The sequence below is a fragment of the Lissotriton helveticus genome, chromosome 3_1 (assembly GCF_964261635.1).
Source record: "Lissotriton helveticus chromosome 3_1, aLisHel1.1, whole genome shotgun sequence".
Classification (NCBI taxonomy): domain Eukaryota; kingdom Metazoa; phylum Chordata; class Amphibia; order Caudata; family Salamandridae; genus Lissotriton; species Lissotriton helveticus.
In genome coordinates this window covers 118544457-118554330 of record NC_136061.1, presented here as the reverse complement: position 1 = coordinate 118554330, position 9874 = coordinate 118544457, and positions in this window count along the sequence as shown.

Here is a 9874-nt window from a genome sequence, read left to right as displayed (position 1 = left end):
AATAGCAGATATATCTCCAAAAGGTGATCACGTTTGGGCCCATTCATTGTTTTAAAAAAATTGATCAATTTCGAATCTAGACATAAACATATTTGCGTAGCAAGGCGCTGTACAATTTCCCATTGATGTTCCAGATAGTTGTTAATAGTAAACTAGACTATAGGAGAGAGGAGCACCCAAAATATCAATTCGTGTCACAATCAATTATTGAAATCCTTCTAATAATAGGTCCTCAGGCAGTAGATTCAATGCAAAGTTCTTCTTCTTTATTATAAATCAACGGAAGGTCATTTCAAACATGCAGGACTCTCATTTCCAGTAGCTGAGCTGTGCTCCATAAATTAGATCAAACTCCACATTTTAAGTCAGCCAAAGCATTTCATCCAAAAAGGACATCACCAGGGCTGAAATAATAAGACAAAAAAAACATATAAAAAAACTGTTCTGGTTACATCTTCACAAACACAAAGAATCCAATTTAACCTATCCATTATACATTCTTGTAAAAACAACGTCAGCTGCCTATATCCATTCTATAGTGTTCTTTAAATCAAAATGGAGAAGAAATCAATATAAAAAATTTCTTTTAGCATGTACGCAAATATTTCAATCTCTTTATCAGCAAAAATTCCCACAAAATTCATGAAAATACAGAAATGTTGAAAAACAGGGGAATTTTTTTTTCTCAACTTCACATCTCTCCTTACTCAGTAGTGTACGTTTACGTGTCCCTCGCAAAATGTTTTCAAAAACTTTACTGACAGCACACCACCAATATTAACAAAAGCGTGCTGTCTTGATACTCTTCAATCACAAACTTTATGGCTCTCCCAAGCACTGTTCCTTCTAGTCTTCTCTAGAAGTTTAAAAATGAATAGTCTGCAAATTTAAAGAACATTTATGGATTGTAGTATAGCGCCCAGGTCCTATTTAAATGCATTATGGTTGTCTCAAGAATCTCACCTCTGTACTATAATGGGAAGTCTCAAATTCTTACAACTTCATTTTAAACTTCTTAATTCTCTTCCATTGGTTATAGACTATGAGCAGAATTAGAAAAAAATGTATATTACTTCCTAACAGGTAGGTGCCTGATAAATGTTTAATGTATTGTAAAAGTACAGCAGGCACTTATCCCGTTTTTTAAAGTAACCCATTTAAAATCCCAAAGTTTACGGGTGCTTCAGGTCCCTTATGTAGAATACACAAACTTTAGACAAGTATGACCCCTCTATGCCCTTGGTGCCTTAGCATGTAAAAGTACCCCTCTCTATTTTACATTGTGAAATGCCAATCACCAATATTCAAATTCGTGTTTATGTATTCTGAGTTCAGTTTGTTAGTTAATTATCTTCTAATAAATGTTCTAAAATCAAAAGTCGAAATAAATCAGATGGTTACGCATTGAGTTGCATTCGAAACTTATATCCCAAATGTCATACCATAGTTAATGCGACACTCCGAATTATACAAATTACACCTTCACCCATATATTTCTCAAGTGTCCTCCATTAAGTTTTACGCTGCAAGTGTAAGTAGAACACAAAAGTATTACCTACAGTTCCCTCTGAGTCTTCCTTGCAACGTACAGGCTAATCTACAAGTGACACTCACCGTCGCAAAGTGCGTTCCATGTGTCTTCCCTCAGCGCGGCCCGATAAATCCCGCTGATATTAAACTCTTCGTGGTCCCTTCCTTAAATTGTTGTAAATAGTACTCTCCGTTCCATGTGAAATAACTATGATAAAGAGTGAATTGCAGCATTCCAAGTAAAAACACTTTTAAATCCTCATTCATTTTATAATTCAACAAAAATTATTCCACTGCTTGTATGCCTTTATTATACGGAATGGAAGTGTACAATGAACGTACATCAATGGTGCATAGAATTGGGTGATGTTTTCATCAAACTCTAAAGAGTTGATTTTGTTCAAAAAGTTGGTGGTTTCCCTTAAATAGGTTGACATCCTTTCAACAATTGGTTGTAAATGTCGGTTCGGATATTGCCCAATGGGCTCCTGGATGGAATTGCTAATAGACACAATTGGACGAAATGGTGGTTCTTCTAGATTTTTGTGAATCTTCGGCAGCATGTATATAAATGGAACACATGGAAAATCTTGAATGACATATCTTTTGTCAGATTCTGTTATGGTTCCTACGTTGACTGCCTTATCTAAGATGGTTGTCATGATCTTTAGAAATTCATCAGTCGGGTTTAAGCCAAGTAGCTGTTTTAATTCGGTGTATGCAATTAACATCATTAGGGCATGTGTGTATGGCATTGCATTCCAAAATGTGTTGTCTGGGCAGGGGTTTGTTTGTATGTGTTTTTGCGGTGTTAGGTTTACAACCTCTGTCTTAGCCATGGGGTATTTTATTCCTTGCATTAACCTGTCATGTGCAGCAGGCAACCTCCTTTTTCTGTCCATATTGGTATATATAGGCCTGCTTGACTTTATTGGTTCTTTCTGGACTTCATGTGGCTTTGAGCTGTGGTGCTGGACTGGTATTATTTATTAGTCTTCTGTTTTGTCTTTTATACATTTAAAAGGAGACCAAAACTTTCTTAATGGGCAAATTCCTCACCTAACGATCACATTACAATCACCTCAGCGACCTGTTCTACACACCAATATGTCATTATCCATGGCTTTTCCGGATGATACCTTCCCGACACTGGCAGCTTTATCTCTAACCCTGGGCGAAGAACTACGCTCCGTTCGCGGAGCTAGCGGAGTTTCGGCAACTCCGCGTTCCGCGGAGAACGCGTAGCTGTCGATTACTCCGCGATCCGGTGCGTAGCGTAGTTCTCGCGCGCTGAATAACATTATCGCGTGCGCGGCAATGGCTTTCCTTGGTTCTGCGTTCGCTTTTTCCTGGTCGCGTGTGCCACCATGTTTGGAAACACTCTCGCACAATCCCGTGCGACTGTGCGAACGCGATAACGTCATTTGGACGCGCGATAGCGTCATAAGGATGCGCGAGGATGCTTGTTGGTAAGATAGAGTTCCCGAACACGCAGGAACTGCATTCTTGCACAGAATAACTCGCGAGCAAGTTAAAACCATAATAAATTACCATTTTTGTTAGCAAAAAAAATAAAAAAAACCTTAAAGTGGTACCTTTGGCTGTATTTTTGGGGGGGAAGGAGCCCTCTTTTTGTTTCTACTCTTGTTTTGAAGAGTAAGGAGGAAGGAGGAAGGGCCCTTGAGTTTACAACTTCCTGTTCCTGTCCACCAGGCTCCTCCCAGTGCTTTGTCCATGTGGTGCTCACTTTCCTTTGGATTTTGAGCTGGAAGGATCACTTTCTGTGTGTGTTGGCTGCATTACTGATTTTTCTTGGATTTATTGAGGACTTTTGGATTTGGAATTCTCTTTTTCAAGTAAGTTTGTGTAATGTATGAGTGAGATGTAGATAGACTTGTGTTTGTTTGATTTTTAATTTTTTTTTAACTACAGTATTCAATCCTGTAATTAAATTATTGATGGAGGCCTGTACTTTTATGAGGTCCCACTCCCAACTTGAATATTTTTTTTAAATTTCATCCAGGCTACATAGAGAGGTACCCCTGGGTCCAATCATGTTTCTGTAGTCTGTGTTAACATTTTTATTCCAGTTTGTAAACAAACATCATGGATGGCATTGGATTATGTTCATTATGCTATAGCAATGTCTGTTGTGGAATTTCTGTTTGTGGAATTTGAAATGTTTTTATTTTTTAAGCCAATAGCTGACCCTAGTACTCCATGTAGTTAGTGTGTACTAGGCATGCTTGAGTTCATTGTATTAACTTTCTGTGGTTGGCCTGGCCATGTGTTGGTGGCCATTTTATGTTTCCAGCCACTTTGCTCTTGCCATAGGCCTCCAACCTTGTGGCCTACTCTGCCAGTAGGCCAGAGGTACTACTCATAGGGTCATGAAAGTTAATCAACTGTTTTTGTGGTGTACCCTTATTTTGAAAATCATGGATGGCTTGGATTGATGTAGAAAATCTTATTTTTATGTGTGGGGTATTTCAGGTTTTGGGTGTGTTTAAATACTCTGTCAATTTCTGACATTAGGTAACCCTAGGAATACAGCTTGGGTAGTTTTGGTAACTTCGCACAGTGTGAGAACGTGACCTTACATTTTTTGTCTTGTTCGCGCACTCAATATACTTGCTCGGGAACGCGAAAACGACGTTTTCTTCCATTCGCGCTGCCGAACACGCCGAAAATGTTTAATGTGTTTCTTGTGCTATAAAAAGTCCTCATTTATGTTGTCATTTGGTTGTAGTTTTCCCTTTTTGGAGCATGGACCACTTCCATTTTCTGTCCTCTATGTAATGATTTCTTGTTTATGGGTGGGGTGGCCAATTTGGGCGGTGGTGGTGTGTCCATTTTGTGAAGCAAAGCATTGTCCCTTTGCCATAGGCATTATTGTCTGTCTTGTCTTTCTTGTCATGTTGTTGTTGGTGGCCAGGCCATGTGGTGGCGGCCATTTTGTGTATGCTTCCTTTGTGATTTTGCCATGTTGTTGTTGGTGGCCAGGCCATGTGGTGGAGGCCATTTTGTGTATACATCGTTTGTGAATTTTCCATGTTGTTGTTGGTGGCCAAGCCCTATGGTGGCGGCCATTTTGTGTATGCTTTCTTTGTGATTTTGCCATGTTGTTGTTGGTGGCCAGGCCATGTGGTGGAGGCCATTTTGTGTATACATCGTTTGTGAATTTTCCATGTTGTTGTTGGTGGCCAGGCCCTATGGTGGCGGCCATTTTGTGTATGCTTTCTTTGTGATTTTGCCGGGTTGTTGTTGGTGGCCAGGCCATGTGGTGGAGGCCATTTTGTGTATACATCCTTTGTGAATTTTCCATGTTGTTGTTGGTGGCCAGGCCCTATGGTGGCGCCCATTTTGTGTGTCCTTCCTTTGTGCTTTTGCAATAGGCATCCAAGGTTTTTACTATTCTGGCAGTAGGGCAGAGTTACTACTACTCATAGCCATAGGTGCATTAAAGTTAATCAACTCTTGACACGCGACATTACATTTTTTGTCTTGTTCGCGCGCTCAATGTACTTGCTCGGGAACACGAAAACAACGTTTTCTTCCATTCGCGCTGCCGAACACGCCGATTTAGCATTCTCGCGGACAATATGTCCCGAGTTGCATACAAGTTTCTCGAAAATGTTGCATGTGTTTCTTGTGCACCCAAAAAAACAGAAGTTGTCATTTGGTTGTAGTTTTTGGAGCCTGGAACAATTCCTGTGTCTGTCTTCTTGTTTGTGGGTGGGCTGACCACGTGGGCAGCGGTGCGGCTACTTTGTGAAGCAAAACAAAGCATTGTCCCTTTCCCATAGGCATTTATTGTCTGTCTTCTTTTTTCTCTTTCTTTTCATGTTGCTGGGGGTGGCTAGGACATGTGGTGGTGGCCATTTTGTAGGTACTTCCTTTGTGCATTTATCATTGGTCTCCCAGCTTTTGGTCTGATCTGACAGTGGGCCAGAGTCCCAGAGGTAGTAGTTAGCGGGGGTGCTGCCTTTATGTAGCTGTTTTAATTCGGTGTATGCAATTAACATCATTAGGGCATGTGTGTATGGCATTGCATTCCAAAATGTGTTGTCTGGGCAGGGGTTTGTTTGTATGTGTTTTTGCGGTGTTAGGTTTACAACCTCTGTCTTAGCCATGGGGTATTTTATTCCTTGCATTAACCTGTCATGTGCAGCAGGCAACCTCCTTTTTCTGTCCATATTGGTATATATAGGCCTGCTTGACTTTATTGGTTCTTTCTGGACTTCATGTGGCTTTGAGCTGTGGTGCTGGACTGGTATTATTTATTAGTCTTCTGTTTTGTCTTTTATACATTGGCCTGTGTGTCTTTCAATTGTTCATGTTGCCTTACTGCTTGTTTGACTGATGTTGTTCTGCCTTCTTTACTTGTAGGTGCACAAAAAAGACTGAGGAGGTGCTGGTTGTTTTTTCATCCATCGCTCGTTCTACTGCCAGACGGACTTCCTTCAGTTGTACGCCACGTGTGGTGTGTGACTCATCTGACCAGACATCTCTGCAATTTGTGCTGCTGTGAGCTGACATCAGAAGAAGATGGGCCCTAAGAAAGCTACCAGGTTCTCCACCACGAAGAAAGTTGCTGAGAAGAAGGAACAGAAGAAGGAAGTGTCACTTAAGTCTGGTATGGACCCCAAAACCTTTTTTGGGACCCCAAAAGGTACGCCTGCAGCAGCGGTGTCTGGGGTGCAAGCTGGGACCAGCACATCCGCATTAGTGGGGGCAAGCCACCATCCCAGGGCCAAGCACATGATGAGGGTCGATGAGGTAGCCAGCCTTCTGTTTGCGAGCAGTGATACTGAGCCTGAACTAAATGTATCGCTGTCTCAAAGTAGTACACAATCCACGCAAGATGGAAGTGCTCAACAACCACCGCCAGCAGTAGATGTTCAACAACCACAACCACCGCCCGCAATAGGAGTTGTTCACCCACAACCACTTCCCGCAACAGTTGTTGAACAACCACAAGCACCGCCCGCAACAGTTGTTGAACAACCACAACCACCGCCCGCAACAGTTCTTGTTGAAGAACCACAGCCCGCAATAGTACTTCCTCAAGAACAACAACCACCATCTCCGCACGCAATAGTAGTAGTTGTTCCTCCCGAAGTCGGGGCAGTTCAGGAAGTAGAGCCTCATTCCGAGCAAGAAGAAGAGGAAGCCACTTCTGGAGGTGATCTATTGCCTTTGATTTCACCAAGGGAAAGGAGGGTTAGTGCATCCAGTTCTTCGCCAAGCATCCCTTCCGATGACCTTGATACGGATTGGCAGCCACAACTATCTGAGCATTCAAAGGAGAGACATCCCAAGAAGACCAGGCTAGGAAAAAGGAAGTTTCCAGCCAGGCTTGAACTTATGGAGGCCGATGTAGGTGAGCAGGATACTGCTGGTGATAAAGACGGGTCTGACACTGTCATCATCACGAGTGTTATTCCTGGTGCAGAGGATGTAGAGACCAACATTTTCACCCTATCCAGAAATGCTGCAATTAGTGATGAGCAGGTAGCACGCATAACTCCTAAACACTCAACACCCAAAGTAACACCAGCTCCCATTTTTTCATCAGCGAAGGCCCGGCAGCATCCGACATCCAGCAGAAGCGCCACTTCAACAGAAGGAGGTAGTGGCAGTACTAGGACTGAGCTGTCACATAGTGAAATTCAACAATCCTCCAGCCCATCCGGCATTGGCAGTGGGTCCTCCTCTTCCTATGGCAGGAGACAAAAGTTTACCTCCCCAGTGTGGGACTTCTTTACGGTTCACCCATTTCAGGAGAACATTGCTGTATGCACCATTTGTCATGTCAATGTTAGTCGTGGTAAGCTTGGTACAAACTATGGTACTGGAGGCCAAACGACCCATTTGAAAAAAACACACTTAATCAGGTGGGAGAACCACCTTGCAAGCTTAAATTTTTTTAGCACTGGTGTTGGTGGGGATACTGTGGTACAAGGTCCACTCATGGTTGACCAGGAGGTAGAAGAAGAGGGAGACGATGACCTTCTATCTAGGAGTGGTACACAAAGGAGCCCTGTCGGCCAGCACTGGAGTGGTAAAGTCCACATCCTCCGCATCAGCAACTTCTCAGTGGCACCAGAGTCAGCTGGAAACACCAAGGAGTGCAAAGTCAGCGATGCAAGGTGGTCCGTCTAGCATAAGTGAAAGAAATGCAAAGCAGCGTACCATTCCTAGCATGTTTAGGCAGGAGGGAAAGTACGAGCGGAACCACCCACTTGCTTTTTGCCGCTTCTCGTCGTGCTTGGCCCCCTCGCCGCCCCCCGCTCCCGCTTCCCGCCACCGCCTTCAGCCCCGCCCCTTTTCTCTTCTGTTTCCCTCCCCGCTCCCGCCTCCCAGCTGCTCCGCCCACCCGCGCACTTGGCCTTAAATGGCGACCGTGCGACGCAGGTGAGTGTGACCCACTTGTGGGACACCCCCGCGCCGCACGGCCACCAGCTGCTGCGTGTGCCCCCAGTGCCTGCCTCTGCCTCAGCGCCGGCCTCGCTGCCGCCCTGAGCGCTCTCCTTGGTTTTTTCCTAGTTTTGCCTGAAATTGTGCTTGTATTTTTTTTCTTCCCCAGAGCGTGTCACTGTCTTTTTTCCCCGTGTTTTTGCCTGTAATTGTGCTTGTTTTTTCCTCCCCAGAGCGTGTCACTGCCTTTTTTCCCCCGTGTCTCTGACTGTAATTGTGCTTGCTTTTTGCCGCTTCTCGTCGTGCTTGGCCCCCTCGCCGCCCCCCGCTCCCGCTTCCCGCCACCGCCTTCAGCCCCGCCCCTTTTCTCTTCTGTTTCCCTCCCCGCTCCCGCCTCCCAGCTGCTCCGCCCACCCGCGCACTTCGCCTTAAATGGCGACCGTGCGAACGCGCAGCGGTCACGCGCAGCGGGCGCGCCGATTGTGCGCCGAAGGCGCGCCAAAGGTAAGCCCGTCTGCGCCCGTCCGCGACCGGACCGCGCCCAGCGCCAGGACCCCTGGCCCCCACCGACGGAAGCCGACCCGACGAACCTACAGCGCCGCCGACCTCACCGCACTCAACACCGGCCACATCCCAGGATGTCACCGAGCCGCCCCGAAGCACACCCACGGACCCTTCAGCTGCCACGCCTGCAAGTTCACCTGCATCCGGACCTTCCCTGCACCCGCCAAGCCGAACTCCAGCAGCACCCACCTCAAGTGTATCCTGCTCAACACCCGCTCCGTCCACAGACACGCCGTAGAACTCTGGAACCTGCTCGACACCACCGCCCCCGACGTTGCCTTCATCACCGAGACCTGGATGAACGCCTCCTCAGCCCCAGACATCGCCATCGCCATCCCAGAGGGCTACAAGATCACCCGGAGGGACCGCGACAACCAGACCGGAGGAGGCATCGCCATCATCCACAGAGACACCATCCGCATCACTACCAACACCGATGACACCCTCACCACCGCTGAACACCTGCACTTCCAGATCCACACCAACCCAAAGACCACCCTCAGAGGCACCCTGATCTACCGACCCCCGGGACCACGCACACGATTCAGCGAGGACATCGCCGACTTCGTCAGCCCGCATGCCCTCCCCTCCGCCGACTACATCCTCCTGGGGGACCTCAACTTCCACCTGGAGAACAACAACGACCGCAACACCATCAGCCTGCTCGACAACCTCGACAACCTAGGACTCAAGCAACTGGTGACCACCCCCACCCACTACGCCGGACACACACTCGACGCCGTCTTCTCATCCAGCAAAGACGTCACCTTCAGCCACGCAACAGAACTCCACTGGACGGACCACAGCTGCGTCCACTTCACCTTCAGAAGAACGACGATCCACCACCACCAGCAACAGGTTGCTCGAAGAAGCTGGAACAAGATCACAGCCGACCAGCTCACCGCTTCCCTGAGCCAGCACCCTCCCGCCAACTCAGCGAACCCCAGCCAGGCCGCCGACAACCTCACGAAATGGATCAACGACTGCGCGGACGAACTCGCCCCTCTGAGAACCCCACCCAGCAGACCCTGCAGCAGAAAAACACCATGGTTCACCGACGAACTCAAGAGCTCCAAGAAGAACTGTCGAGCCCTCGAGAAAGCATGGAGAAGGGAACCAACGACGGACAACATGACCACCCTCAAGCTCGCCACCCGGAAGCACCACCAACTGATCCGCGCCACCAAGAAAAATGCATACAAGGACCGGCTGGACAACAACGCACACAACTGCAAGGAGCTCTTCAACATCGTGAAAGAGCTATCCAACCCCAACGCCGGAAACAATGACATCACCCCGTCGCAAGAACTCTGCAACTCCCTCGCGTCCTACTTCCACAACAAGATCACGGACATACACA